This window comes from Canis lupus, chromosome 1 (assembly GCF_011100685.1).
Source record: "Canis lupus familiaris isolate Mischka breed German Shepherd chromosome 1, alternate assembly UU_Cfam_GSD_1.0, whole genome shotgun sequence".
In the NCBI taxonomy this organism is placed as follows: Eukaryota; Metazoa; Chordata; class Mammalia; order Carnivora; family Canidae; genus Canis; species Canis lupus.
The window spans coordinates 109,494,031-109,507,231 of record NC_049222.1 but is presented as its reverse complement, the minus strand read 5'-3'; the positions used below and the strand labels follow the sequence as shown (position 1 = coordinate 109,507,231).

Below are 13,201 nucleotides of genomic sequence, written 5' to 3'. Positions count from 1 at the left end.
TTTGCTAACTGGGCGCATTAGTGATGTCAAAACATTTTTAGTTGTTCAGGCTGGGAGCAAGTAGGGTGCAGAGGGGTGGGCATGTTGCTAAATATCCATGGCACAGGCCAGCCCACCATGACTTTTTCTTTTTCTTTTTTTTTTTTTTAAAGATTTTATTTATTCACGAGAGAGACACAGAGAGAGAGAGAGAATGGCAGAGGGAGAAGCAGGCTCCACGCAGGGAGCCTGATGTGGGACTCAATTCCGGGTCTCCAGGATCAGGCCCTGGGCTGAAGGCAGTGCTAAATCACTGAGCCACCCAGGCTGGCCCCGCCCCCCCTTGCAGTTTCTAAAATATTTTCTTCTTCCAGCTCATCAACATAGTAACCTTGTGAGGTAGTCAGGATAGGAATTCTCCCCAGTTTGGTTTCTTGAGGTGAGGAAACAGAGACCCAGAGAGGTTCAGTGTTTTACCTAAGAGAACACAGACAAGCAACTGCAAATGAGCTAGGGCCCTGATCCACTCAGGTCTTTGAAGCCTAATGCCATGTGAGACACCTGAAAAGAGCAGCCTTGCTCCATTCTAAGTGCTTTGTAGGTGTTAGCTTATGAGATCTTCACCACACTCATGTGAGGTAGCTGCTATTCCTCTATCATAGGTGTTTTATTTTTTTTTATAAATATCTTTTTAATTTTTTATTTATTTATGATAGTCACAGAGAGAGAGAGAGAGAGAGGCAGAGACATAGGCAGAGGGAGAAGCAGACTCCATGCACCGGGAGCCCGATGTGGGATTCGATCCTGGGTCTCCAGGATCGCACCCTGGGCCAAAGGCAGGCGCTAAACCGCTGAGCCACCCAGGGATCCCTATCATAGGTGTTTTAAAAGATACAGATCAATGAAGACTGAGGTCTGTGGCCATCCCTGCCCTCAGGAGCCCATCACTAAGAGGGGGGGTGGGCAACAGTGTTGGAGGAGGTGTATATTTAATTCAGACACTGTGGGCCAGCACCAGCAGAAGTTACAAAGGGTTGGGGAAGTAGGTCCTGGGGAAGAAGTGGTAGCCTTAATTGTGACACATTTAGCAGGCAGTGGTGCACGGTTGTTCAGAACAGGAGCTTTGGAATCAAAACGTCTGGTTTTTCAGTCCTGGTTCTGTTATTTTTTAAGGTGGGTGATGTTGAGCCACATAGTTAAATTCCCAGAGGCTCACTCAAATTCCCCTCTGACTGGGGGTGTTAATAGCACTTGGCTCTTGGGGTTTTTGTAAGGCTAGATCCTATACATACATACAAAGGGCTCAGCACAGAGCAAGGAAGTCCTAGAAACCTGTGTTATCTGTGAAGGTGGACTTTTGTATTTTGGGTTTTTGTTTTTTGGCATGAGTAGTTGGCAACTGTGTGGAAATTTTGAGATTGACTTGATTTCCCTTAATTCCATGCTTGAGTAGGTATTATCATGGCAGCAATCCTAGAAGATTTTAATTTTCTGCCTGTGACACTTTGTTGGATAATACATCCCATATTTTTACTTCTCTTTTCTAAATGGTACTTGTTTTTCAGGGCTTCGGATTTGGTGATTAAAACAATGTTTATTAGTTAATAGTGATAGAAATTTTTTTATAGTAAGAAATACATACCATAAAGTTGACTATCTTAACCATTTTTACATGTACAGTTCTATAACTGTCGTTAGAGTTATAAAAGGAGGCAGGCCCACATATCCTCTAGGCCAGATATGGCAGGAATGGGCTTTCCACTCCTTCCTCCATCCCCATCACCTGTGGCATGTGTGGCTGAAGGACCCTAGTCACTAGCTGGCAAGTACAGATCCTCAGGCCACTTTGCCTAAGCCTTAGAACCCATTCAGCGGCACAGGAGAAGTGACTCGCCATTGTCTTAGAACAAATTAGTGGTCTCCTGACTCTTCCAGGGGCTTGTTCCTTCACCCCACACTCAGTGCTCTTCCTAACTGTTTGTAGATAACCATCACAACCTTTCCTGGCCTCTCTCTCTGCAGCAGATGACTAACTTTTCTTGTGTGGTGTCATACACACATTCCTCGTGATTTTTTTTTTTTTTCTTTTAATCTATCCAAGCTCTGCTGTATCTTTCCAGAGGGGCTGCAACTAGAGCTGTGGGGAGTGCTCCAAATGCAGTGAGCACAAGGGCCTGCATTGGCTCTTGGGAGATTCTTTACGAAAGCATGCTTAATTAACGACCTCTGTTGCCTGCTGGACTAAAGTTCTGGAAGTAGAGGGAAATGCCTCTTGTGATCTCTTTCCTTGGTTACACCAGCAGCTTAGAACCCTCTGCTTATAGATATGAAGGTGGCTCTCTATGGATGTATCATCTTGATCTTATATCCAGAGAAATACTCCTTTCGATTTTCTGCTCAGCCACTCGCGGAGCTATCAGATTCTCCTGTAATTTGACCTCATTGGATTTATGCAGCAGAGCATAGCAGCTTCCACATGTGAAGTTGCCTTCTGCCATATATGCTTGCCATCAACTGTCTTTGTGACCTTGGGTAAATAACTTGCTTTTCTAGGATTTTGTTTCCTCACTTATTAAATGATAAGACTAAGCCGCCTGTTTTGAAAATCTTTCACAGCCTGAACAATCAGTGAATATTCTTCTTGTATTTTTCTACTTTTCTAGACTTTATTGAACTATAACTTATACTAGGGAATTTACTTATTTTAAGTGTATTTCTTTCAAAAAACTCTAGGAATTTTAATTTTTTTTTATTTTTGGGGTTTTGTTTTGTGTTTCTATTAAGAAATAAACTAATTCAGGGATCCATGGGTGCCTCAGCGGTTTGGCGCCTGCCTTTGGCCCTGGGCGTGATCCTGGAGTCCCAGGATCAAGTCCCGCATCAGGCTTCCTGCATGGAGCCTGCTTCTCCCTCTGCCTGTGTCTCTGCCTCTCTCTCTCTCTCTCCTCTCTCTCTCTCTCTCTCTCTCTCTCTCTGCCTTTCATGAATAAATAAATAAATCGTAAAAAAATTAATTCAAACAGAATATCCTCGATGTAGTCCTGAAGTTTGATTTTTTTTTTTTTCCTTTTACAGACTTTATTTATTCATGAGAGACACAGAAAGAGACAGACAGACAGACACACATAGGCAGAGGGAGAAGCAGACTCCCCCACAGGACCTTGTGATCAAGCCCTGAGTCAAAGGCAGATGCTCAACCGCTGAACCACCCAGGTGTCCCTCCTGAAGTTTGATTTTTTTAAAGATTTTATTTATTTATTCATGAGAGACACACAGAGAGAGAGAGAGAGAGAGAGAGGCAGAGACATAGGCAGAGGGAGAAGCAGGCTCCATGCAAGGAGCCTGATGTGGGACTCGATACCAGGTCTCCAGGATCACACCCTGAGCTGCAGGCGGCACTAAACCGCTGCACCACCTGGGCTGCCCTGAAGTTTGATTTTAACTAGAACCATTCTTGGGGCACCTGGGTGGCTCAGTTGGTTAAGCATCTGACTTCAGCTTCATTTTTTTCTTCTTTTTTCTTTTTGTTAAACTGGATGGCCTTACATGATATAGAACATCTTGGAGCACATACAGAGTGACCTAATATGTCTTGTTGGCTGCATGATGTATTTCTATGGGTATCTGTTGTTTGTGAACAGTTTCTTTCTTTCTTTCTTTCTTTCTTTCTTTCTTTCTTTCTTTCTTTCTTTCTTTCTTTCTTTCTTTCTTTCTTTCTTTCTTTCTCTTTCTTTCTCTCTTTCTCTCTCTCTCTCTTTCACAGCTAGAGAGAGAGGCAGAGACACAGGCAGAGGGATAAGCAGGCACCATGCAGGGAGCCCGACATGGGACTCGATCCCAGGTCTCCAGGATCACGTCCTGGGCTGTAGGCGGCGCTAAACAGCTGCGCCACCGGGGCTGCCCCCAGTTTCATTTTGAAAGGCATATAAGGGACGCCTGGGTGGCTCAGCAGTTGAGCATCTGTGTTTGGCTCAGGGTGTGATCCTGGGGCCTGGGATCGAGTCCCACATTGGGCCCTTGGGAGCCTGCTTCCCCTCTGCCTATCTCTCTGTGTCTCTCATGAATAAATAAATAAAATGTTTATTTAAAATTTTTTTTTGGTATATTTTTTTATTGGAGTTCAACCTGCCAACATATAGTATAACACTCAGTGCTTGGGTCCCTGACGATGGCTCAGCGGTTTAGTGCCTGCTTTTGGCCCGGGGCATGATCCTGGAGTCCCAGGATCGAGTCCCACATCGGACTCCCTGCATGGAGCCTGCTTCTCTCTCTGCCTGTGTCTCTGCCTTTCTCTGTGTGTCTCTCATGAATACGTAAAATCTTTAAACAAAACAAAAAAACAAAAACACCCAGTGCTCATCCCGTCAAGTGAAAAATATGGAACATTTCACAAATTTGTGTGTCATCCTTGCTTAGGGGCCATGCTAATCTTCCCTGTATTGTTCCAATTTTAGTATATGTGCTGCCGAAGCGAGCACTAAATAAATAAAATCTTAAAAAAAAAAAAAAAAAAAAGGCATGTAAGCGATTTTCGGTTTTTCCTGGTCCTTGGAATTTGTTCCCAAGAACCTTTCTAGGAAGATGACTTAATATACCTCTAACAATACCTTACGAGTTCTTAGTGAGGACAGAGTGCTTGTTTTTTTTTTTTTTTTTTTTTTTTTAAGATTTTATTTATTTATTCATGAGAGAGAGAGAGAGAGAGAGGCAGAGACAGAGGTAGAGGGAGGAGCAGGCTCCATGCAGGGAGCCTAATGTGGGAGTGGATCCCGGGTATCCAGGATCACGCCCTGTGCTGAAGGCGGTTCTAAACCGCTGAGCCACCGGGGCTGCCCCAGAGTGCTGGTTTGGCGGTGATGTACACCTGAGATGACCTCATAGGGTCTGTTTAATTATTGCCCAGTGGAGCACATAGTAGGTATTCCATAAGTAAATATTTTTTGCCTGAGTGACTGGCTTTTGTTGATCTGGTCATTTGCTCCACTGTAGAGGGAGAGCAGCCTGCCCACTGGTGTCCCTGCAAGATTTTCTTGCTTGCCTGCTTCTCTAGGTACCTGTCAGGCTCTTGATTTCAACATCGCTCTCACCTGCCCCTCACATGTGTTTCTTACTGCCCCATTCACAATTCAGCCTCTGGTGGAGCAGCTGCCCTGTGGTGTGTGTGTGTGTATGTGTTTGCCTTGTTTGGGTGTTGAGTGTTTTTCCAGTTTACTTAATAAGATAGTGGCCAGACTGCATGCTTCCTGCTGCATTTTTCCACTATCTTAAGAGTTGGCCTCACCATCTGTGAGCAAAAGGTCTCATCTTTTTATTATTCTCCCATGGCATGTTGCAAAACATTAAGCGTGAGCTGGTTTCCTGTGGCAAAAAGTTGACTTTGATTTGTTCTTTTTGAGGTTACTGTGAGTTTATCATAACAGGAGTGCTAAAAATACCAAGTCTAGTATGGAAACAGCATTCACTTAACAAGCATGAACAATAACACGCAGGTTTAGCCCAGAGCAGGAAAAAATGGGCTTCATCACAAGATGAGAATTTCTTAGAGAATCCTTGGCAATCTGAACTTTCTTAGTCTCTGTTCTAATGAGTTGTGGAAAAGTACTTAGGCTGCTTTTGAGCCACAGAATTAAAGCTAAAAATAATCTTAACCAAACTTACTTGAACACCTGTATGTGCCAGATTCTGTGCCTGGGAATCCTCATCAGATTCTTGCCAGTGGAAAAGAGAAATGCAAATCATTCTCCTCCTTGAGAGAATAGCTGTAATAGGGCTCTGGAGAAGGCTGTTGTGTTGCGCTGTTCTGTTCTTTAGCGTGTGTGAATTACTTCATAATAAACTACTGTATTGCTCAGGGAACAGGGGGTCTGGCCGTCTTGGGGAGCCAAGAAGTCTTCACAGAGGACAAGACAACTGAGCTGGCTTTTTTTTTTTTTTTTTTTTTTTTTTAAGATTTTATTTATTCATGAGAGACAGAGAGAGAGAGGCAGAGTCACAGGCAGAGGGAGAAGCAGGCTCCATGCAGGGAGCTCGACGTGGGACTCGATCCCAGTTCTCCAGGATCAGGCCCTGTGCTGAGGGCGGCGCTAAACCGCTGAGCCACCCGGGCTGCCCCTGAGCTGGCTTTTAAAGAAGAGGGGTTTGCTAGGGGCTGAAGAGAAGTGAGAATATTGCGGATAGAGGAGCAAGCAATCCCTGCACAGGGCTAGAGGTGCCAAGACCATAGCACAGTGAGGCTGGAGCTCTCTGGTCACTGGCTGGAGAGAAGATCATTGGGGCCCTGCTTTTTTAGCCATGGATTGATTGATTGATCAATTGATCGATCTTATTTTTAAGTGATCTCTACACCCAACGTGGGACAACTCTGAGATCAAGAGTTACGTGCTCAACAACAACAACAACAAAAAAGAGTTACATGCTCTTTTGAGCCAATCAAGCGCCTTGGACTTTTAATCTTTTTTAAAAGATTTTATTTATTTATTCATGAGAGACAGAGAGAGGGAGGCAGAGACATAGGCAGAGAGAGAGAGAGAGAGAGAGAAGCAGGCTCCATGCCGGGAGCCTGATGTGGGGCTCAATCTGGGGACTCCAGGATCACGCCCTGGGCCGAAGGCAGGTGCTCAACCTCTGAGCCACTCAGGCATTCCTAGGCTTTTATTTTTATTTTATTTTATTTTATTTTATTTTATTTTATTTTATTTTATTTTATTTTATTTTATTTTATTTTATTTTTTTATTTTATTTTATTTATTTTATTTATTTTATTTTTTTAGGCTTTTATTTTTATATAGCTAGTCATTCCCCAGCTGATAGGATATTAGAATCACTCAGGGAACATTTGAAAAATACAGATTCCCTGGTTCTAACTCAGATTTATTGGATTTATTGGATCTGGTATGTTCATAAAGCTCCACAGTTTCTTAAGGCTGAGCCAATTAGAGGGAAACTGCCATGGGAGAGGGGCTACCTGTGTTCTGTGTCACAGCTTTAAGTTACTTGTGGTCTTTGCAGCATATTATTTATTTCAAATGAGACCATTATTACACTGAGGCAGGAAAAAGGAACTAACCCATGTAGCTTTTGAATTTATACCCTCAGACTAAAGAAGAAAGAACTATAAACAAATACTGAACTCTAGTTAGTAGGTTTGTTTTTCACAGTGGTCAATGGGTTAGCAATTCTGAAACTAGTTATTGTTTGCTCTAGAACTGAGCAAATAGATAAATATATTGTGGATAATGAGAATCAGATTTTTTTTTATTGCCAGAAAACAGAGTTCCTATAAGTATGGAAAATGGGAAAGGCTACAAGGAACTCTGTGGGATCAGATGGGAATTGGGGTCACCAGATGAACTCAGTTTTTCTATGTAGGTACAGAAATACATGTATGTATGTTTGTTTTTAAAGATTTTACTTGGGATCCCTGGGTGGCGCAGCGGTTTGGCGCCTGCCTTTGGCCCGGGGCGCGATCCTGGAGACCCGGGATCGAATCCCACATCGGGCTCCCGGTGCATGGAGCCTGCTTCTCCCTCTGCCTGTGTCTCTGCCTCTCTGTCTCTCTCTCTGTGACTATCATGAATAAATAAATAAAATCTTTAAAATAAATAAATAAATAAATAAAGATTTTACTTATTTATTTATTCATGAGAGACCCAGAGAGAGAGAGGCAGACATAGGCAGAGGGAGAAGCAGGCTCCCCACAGGGAGCCTGATCCGGGACTCAATCCTGGACCCTGGGATCACACCCTGAGGTGAAGGCAGACGTTCAGCCTCTGAGTCACCCAGGCATCCCCCTAAATAAATAAAATCTTAAAAAAAAAAAAAAAAAAAAAGAACCGAGGACCTCTTATTCCAGATTAAAGAGAATAAGGCATTGATAACTAAGGGGAATGGAGAATTCTAGATTGGGTTTGAGAGTAGGGGAAGATTTTTTTTTCTTTTGCTCTCAAGGACATTATTGGGACCGTTGATAAAATTTGAAAAAGGTCTGTAGATTAGATAATACTTTATCAATTTTAATTTCACGGTTTGCATAATTGTTTTGTGGTTATGTAAGAGAATGTTCTTGTTTTTAGGAAATACACTCTGAAGTATTTACGGGCGAATGTCAGATCATTCAGGAAAAAATGAATACATGTAGATATAAAATAACGATAAATGTGGCAGAATTTTTTTAAGATTTTATTTATTTATTCATGAGAGACACAGAGAGAGGGGCAAAGACATAGGCAGGAGGAGAAGCAGGCTCCCCACAAGGAGCCTGGTTTGGGACTCGATCCCGGACCCCGGGATCACGCCCTGAGCCGAAGGCAGACGCTCAACTGCTGAGCCACCCAGGCGTCCCAAATGTGGTAGAATGTTAACATTTGGGAAATCTTTTTTTTTTTTTTTTTTAAGATTTTATTTATTCATGAGAGTCACACAGAGAGAGGCAGAGACATAGGCAGGCAGAGGGAAAAGCAGGCCTCCTGTGGTGAGCCCAGTGCAGGACTTGATCCCGGATGCTGGGATCACGACCTGAGCAAAAGGCAGGTGCTCACTGAGCCACCCAGGCGCCCAACCTTTGGGAAATCTAGATGAAGTTATACAGGAATTCTGTATACGGTTTTCCTGTATGTCTAAAATTATACATAGCGTCTGGTTGGCTCAGCCGGTTAAGCATCTGTTTTCGGCTCAGGTCAGAATCCCAGGGTCCTGGGTTTGAGCCCTACATTGAGCTCCCTGCTCAGTGGGGAGTCTGCTTCTCCTCCCTTTCTTTCTCTTGTAATCCCCCTTACTGCTTCTTCCTCCACACGTGCTCTCTCTCTCTCAAAAATAAAATCTTCAAAAATTAAAATAAACAGAAACAATCTCCAAAAGAACTTATTCTCAGCACCTGGAAAATTCTGATATTTGATAGCTGATGAGTAATACTTGCAAAGGGCTTTTCGGTCTGTGCAGGGTCCATAAGAATGGTGTATTTTAAGAGCACCTGCTCATCATCTCTTCAGATAGTGGGGAGATCTGAATCTCTTATTCTCTCTGTGCAGTTCCTCCGGAAGAGAGCCATATAGGTTTCCTAGCTTTTCAAGGCTGCCTAGAGACCCTTGCTGTTAAAGAAATACTATATATCATCAGTGAGAACAGCAAAGCCTTGATGAATCAGGAGATGAAGAGCATGTCTCTGTCTGACCTATTTGCCATTTTTTCTTCTGTAGAGCATTCGTCAAGTTCAGACACTTGATTGGCATCTCCTTTCACCTAGAGCCCTAGCCTACCTAGCACTCTACATGGTGCTCTGTGGGACCAGAGTTCAGTCTGGGACCTCCTGATCTCCCCCTCTCTGTCACCCTCTCTCCTGTTCAGATGACCACAAGTTCTCTCCTAGGACTGCCTCTCACCCGCAGCCTTCATTAGTGCCATAGTCCCTTTACCAGCCTCTGAATTCAGAGTTCCTTCTAATGCATATTCAGTCACCAGACTGATCTATCTAGACACTGAAACCATTCCATGAATCTTTCTTGCCATTAGGATACAATTTAAACTTAGTGGCTTGTATTTCTAGTCCTGGGACCTATTGACCTCTTTTCAAATCCTTTGCATTCCCTAGTGCCCTCCCTGGACCCCACTCTTACTACTTGCTGTCACCCCCTTCATTTTTTTTTTTTTTTTTTACCCCCTTCATTTTTATACAAATTTCCATTCCTTTGGAAGAGGCTTCAGCCCTTCCCACTTACCCTCATTGCTCAGCTCCTGTGCTACCTCTAGGAACCTACGCCCCTTATCTGAGTTGGGTTTCTTTCCTCTGTAGTCCACATACCACCCCCCAGATAATAGAGCTGACTGGAGGGTTGTCTTGTGGGCTCCCTCATCTCTTGACTGTCCAGCAGAGGCCTGACTCAGAATAGGGGCTTGGTAAATGTGGGTTGATTGATTGCTTAGGCCATCAGTCCCATGTTTGGAGAACTTTGTTAAAAAATTTTTTTTAAGATTTTATTTATTTATTTATTTAAAAAAAATTTTTTTTAAATTTTTATTTATTTATGATAGTCACACACAGAGAGAGAAGCCGAGACATAGGCAGAGGGAGAAGCAGGCTCCATACACCGGGAGCCCAACGTGGGATTCGATCCCGGGTCTCCTGGATCGCGCCCTGGGCCAAAGGCAGGCGCCAAACCGCTGCGCCACCCAGGGATCCCAAGATTTTATTTATTTAAGAGAGAGAGCACACAAGTGGGGGAGGAGGAGGGGAGGGGCAGAAGGAAAGGGAGAAGCTGACTGCTTGCTGAGCAGGGAGCCTGATGCAAGGCTCAATCCCAGGACTCTGGGCAGACGCTTAACCAACTGAACCACTCAGGTTCCCCAGAATTTTGCTAATTCTCAGTCTGTGGATTCATTGATTTATTTTAGGCTTATGTAAAGCGCTTAGATGTGCTAATTTGGCTGCATTCTTTTCCCCACTGCCACAAGACTGGAAGTATGTAAGCCCCAGACTTGGTTACATGATATAAGCCATAAGCATCTAAAGGATTGAAGTGTTTCCACTCTGCTTTAACTCCCCATGTCCAGGGAGCAAGGACCTCTTAGTAACCAGCAACTCCTGTCTCTGCTAGGAGTTGGTGAGGTCAGGGCCCTCCACTCAGGGATTAGGCTCTTTTCTAGGGTGACTAATTGTTCTGGGTTCGTAAATCTAGCCAGACAAGTTTGGGGTTCACATCTCCTTTCTCCTGCCAGTAGAATTTTCTCAGTCACCTGAGAAGGCTGCCTTGAAGCCTGCAGAGTTAGATCTGGAAAGGAGTGTCGGTCCCAGCTCTGCTATGTATTTCTTGGCCTTAAGCAAGTCCCTTTACTTTGTGGCCTTTTTGGCAATGGAGATTTTGAAGATTTTCTACTTGAGATGATTATGTACAGGAGAGCCTTTGAAGTAGTTCTGTTTTCTCCTTTATTAAATTATAAAAGTGAGGCATATTAGTAAAATATAAAGCTATCTCAGAGGAAACTGCTGCTTCTTGTGTATTCTTCTAGAACTAACTTTCTTGCTTGCTTTCTTGGTTTCTTTCTTTCTTTCTTGGTTTATTTATTTATTTGTAACAGATGCCCAACCTGGGGCTTGAACTTGCAACCTTGAGATCAGGAGTCACATGCTCTCCTGAATAAGCCAGCCAGGCATCTGTAGAGCTTTCTGGTATTTTATACTTCATTTTTCATCATTTCTGCATGGATTTTTTTAAAAAGATTTATTTATTTATTCATGAGAGATACACAGAGAGGCAGAGTCACAGGCAGAGGGAGAAGCAGGCTCTTCACAGGGAACTGGACGCGGGACTCGGGACTTGATCTCATCACGCTCTAAGCCGAAGGCAGACGCTCAACCATTGAGCCAACCAGGTGTCCCAGCCACCCAGGCGTCCCATCTACATGGATTCTTTTGCAAGATGTCTTGATGATGAACGCTTTATAATTATTATTTTTTTATTTTTTATTTTTTTTTTTTACTGTTGGAGACTTGAGAAAACTTTCTTTGATGCCTCCTCCTTCTACTTGCCCTGCCCCCACACATTCCTTACTTACCTCCCAGTTTTTATGATTTATAATTGTCTTTGTTTCTAGGCCTCAGCTTGATTTGGTGATGAGTTCTGTTCAGAAGGAACTTCTTATTTTAGAACTTATAACCTTTGTGGACCAGGTCAGGGGCAACCGTCACTGTTCGCCTGGCATTCCCCGTTGGGTGTTTTGGTGTCCAGCAATGACAAGGACCACTGAGGAGACGGCCACAGGGAAGTGGGTTCTGATAAGAGGGGTGGCAGTCGAGTACTTGTTGATTCATTGCCGTCATGACCACAGAGGTTTAAAAATAATTTGTAGGAAGGGCAAAAGAAAAAAAGCAGTGGTTTTTTGGTTGTTGTTCTGTTTGGGTTTTTTGGTGCCACTGCCTTATCAGTGGTAGAGAACCCAGACCGCAGTCATTCAGAAAGGAAGGCAGTGCCATGTGAGAAAATAGAGGTGAAGGGAAGGACAGAGGTGACCCATAAGTGCAGTCTAGTGCCTTATAGCCGTCAAGAAAACCCACCCTGGTTAGGCATCTGTTCCACTCTTCAGTCTGACAAATGGGCATAACCCTAAGTGCCTCGTCAGCCCACAAGGATCAAATTAAGGCCCGGCACATGTTGTGCATTCATAATTGTTGATTAAGCTCTTTACATGCATCACAATCACATTAAATCTTCATAACACCCTTGTGAGAGCAGATCTTATTATGATCGTTCATTTTCATATCAGGATATTGAGTGTTGGACAGGCCAAGTCATTTGTCCAAACCTAGTTAAGTGTTTAAGCATTGCCCAACACAGTAAAAAAATGTCAAATTATTTAATTTATTTGAGACAGAACAAGTGGGAAGTAGGGGCAGAAGGAGAAGGAGAGGGAAAAGCAAACTGCCTGCTGAGCAGGGAGCCCAAAGTTGGTCTCCATCCCAGGATCCCAGGATCATGACTGGAGCTAAAGGCAGACTCTTAAATGATTGAGCCACCCAGATGCCCCCCACCAAAGCTGTCACCTTTTTTTTTTTTAAACCTTTTTTGTTTAATTTTTATTTATTTATGATAGTCACAGAGAGAGAGAGAGAGAGAGAGAGAGGGGCAGAGACACAGGCAGAGGGAGAAGCAGGCTCCATGCACCGGGAGCCCGACGTGGGATTCGATCCCGGGTCTCCAGGATCGCGCCCTGCGCCAAAGGCAGGCGCCAAACCGCTGCGCCACCCAGGGATCCCCACTGTCACGTTTTAATTGCAGCTAACCCTTGAACAACACAGATTTGAAATGTGCAGGTCCACATCAATTTTTTAAATAAAAATATAGTGCAGTACTGTGAAGTGTATTTTTTTCCTTTTCTCTTTGATTTTTCATAATAACATTTCCTTTAGTGTAATATATAATAGATAATATATGAATATTTGTTAATCAACTGCTTTTGTTATCACTAAGGCTTCCTTCCAGTTAGCAGTAGGTTATTAGTAGGGAAGTTTTTGGAGAATCAAAGTTATATGTAGATTTTTGAGTTAACGGGGGATCAGTGCCCCTAAACTCCTGGGTTGTTGTTCAAGGGTTGGCTAATGGCATTATGTCCTTTTTAAAAATCTGAACTTCACAAAAGCCCTGTGACATTTCCTTCGTCTACTTTGGCAGATGGGAACCTGAGGCCCCTGAGAGCAGATTGTAATAATGGGCAGCATTGTCAGCGAGACCTG

General features: G+C 43.4%; 1 protein-coding gene and 1 non-coding gene across 9 annotated transcripts in view; one reads left to right on the top strand and one right to left on the bottom strand.

The window, feature by feature from the left end:
* The window catches only part of SAE1 (SUMO1 activating enzyme subunit 1), a 106,924-nt gene that overhangs the window by 62,824 nt on the left and 30,899 nt on the right, over positions 1-13,201 (top strand). The window lies entirely within an intron of this gene.
* Positions 4,351-4,457, bottom strand: LOC119869956. Its single transcript, XR_005354915.1, has one exon. It is a non-coding gene; the product is annotated as a U6 spliceosomal RNA (small nuclear RNA).